We start from the raw sequence: 273 nt of genomic DNA on the forward strand, positions 1-273 counted from the left end.
CAGCCCTGTGGGGCTGGCCCGGTTAACCCCCGACTAAGCGATGAGACCCTCTGGACTGGAGCACCCCAGGACTGGGGCCAGACCACCACGGGTGATTTGCTGACAGTGCTTTTCTGGAAAGGTAGCTTTCCCACCGAGGCTGATCCTGGATCCCAGCCCCTGGCACCCCAGGAGCTAATGTGCAAAGACTGATCCTGTTGGCTACGTTTGCCTTTTGCGTTCTTGGCAACAGTAGCCCTAGGGCTCTCCCTCCGGTGGGACTTGTCACTAACG

Source organism: Leopardus geoffroyi, chromosome C3 (assembly GCF_018350155.1).
Source record: "Leopardus geoffroyi isolate Oge1 chromosome C3, O.geoffroyi_Oge1_pat1.0, whole genome shotgun sequence".
Taxonomy (NCBI): domain Eukaryota; kingdom Metazoa; phylum Chordata; class Mammalia; order Carnivora; family Felidae; genus Leopardus; species Leopardus geoffroyi.